Raw genomic sequence first — 1,804 nt, forward strand, 5'->3', positions numbered from 1 at the left:
CCGCAAGGCACTTTCAGGGCTCAGAGGGTGCCTCGTATCTTGGGGGGAAGGGGAGTAGGTGAAGCGGGGTGGAGTGAGCCAGAGAGAGGAGGCGAAGAAATTAGCATGTCAACTGCCAGAGGATACAAGTTGCTGCCTGTGCCTTGTTTCTGTTACATTAAATACCTGGATGTGCTGCTTTCTTTGCTACAACTGCAGCAATATTCAGAGACATGAATATAAGATTTCCAAGCTAATTGGCTGTAAGGGGTTTTTAAAAATGTAATGATGCAGAAAACAACAGATTCACTCTTTTAAAAAGTTACTTTATATATGGCCACATTTCTAATTTTAAAAGCGAAATATAAATAACAGAACAGCTGTGTTTTACAGAAACATTTAGTGTGCATGTGTTATTTAAAATTTCTGTAATTATATTAATTGAGGTTGTTTTAAAGTGTCTTTTAGGCTTTTCTTAAGAAAACAGGCTCAGAATTTAGGACTAGGAACCTATAAGTTTTAATTTGGATTTTGGCCATAGGTCTAAAATGTAAATTTCATGGAAATTATTAAATGTGGTTATGTAGAAAATGGATCCTGTTTCTTTCAGGTTTGCAAAATTTTTATATTTGGCAAAGAATACTTTTTAAAAGCCAAGAAATAATAAAATGTTCATTTACTTTCTAGTGCTAGAATAACTGATGTAGCAGCTTTTTCCGCAGTGTTTTTCTCTTTGAGGCAAACTTCCTTCCTGTTTCCTTTTACATTTGTTTTCTTCAAAACTTTCTCCTTAAATATAAATAAAGCTATTGAGCCTTTGTTTTCTTAAAGGGATAGGAAAATTAATCATAATTGATGATCACAATTAACCCCAGGCTCGTGATAATAAATTTCACAATGATTAACTCTGTTTTTCAGCTATGCTTTCAATAATTTAACCTAACTCATGAGAACTAAGTTTTTTAAGTTTAATCTTTATAAGAATGAAATGTATACTTTTTAATTAACATTTTGAACCAAAATTAAATTCATTAAATAGGCTAATGAAAAGTATATTTGTAGTGTATTGTCGCTGGGTAAATGAGGACAACGTGGATGATAAACAGCGTTCTGAAGAAGCTCTGGAGCAAAGAAAACAATCTTTAGAAAAACTGATGATCCCCTTTTCAAGGCAAGGATGACAAATACCAGTAATTATGCAAAGAATGACTGCTGCCTCTCTTCTCACCGGTTTTGTGACTGGGCCTGCATTTATCTCTTTCAATCATCATAATAAAAGTAAGGTAATTCAGCATTCCAGTGACATTGCTTAGTAAATTAGCAATTTGAAAATGCTTTTATTACCTAATTAATCCAAGTAAATCCTTCCGATAAATCCTATTTTACTCTTCCATTGTGTGTGTGTGTGTGTGTGTGTGTGTGTGTGTGTGTGTGTGCGCGCGCGCGCGCGCCTCCGGAAAAACACATCCATGAAATAAAAACAGTCAAGGCAAACTCAAGAACATTTCAGCACATATGTGTTGCGATAGAATTGATATTAAGTGACCTTTGGGTCTTAAATTATATATCAGATATTGGTTATGAATTGCTCATTGGCTGCTTCTTTAATGAGTTTCTGTGTGTTTGCTTTGCCTTGCTTATTTCTCAGAAACATATTTTATTTTTTTTTCGTCTGCTTTATTAAATCTACCTTTGCCTAAACTATTTTATTGAACTTCCACCAACGAATCAGACCCTAATCTATAGCTCACTTGACAATCATCTTTGTCTTTCAAGTTAAGGCTCCCTTGAGGTCTTTGGTAAGAATCCAGCATAATTAAACATC

Source organism: Pteropus alecto, unplaced genomic scaffold, assembly GCF_000325575.1.
Source record: "Pteropus alecto unplaced genomic scaffold, ASM32557v1 scaffold392, whole genome shotgun sequence".
Lineage (NCBI taxonomy): Eukaryota > Metazoa > Chordata > Mammalia > Chiroptera > Pteropodidae > Pteropus > Pteropus alecto.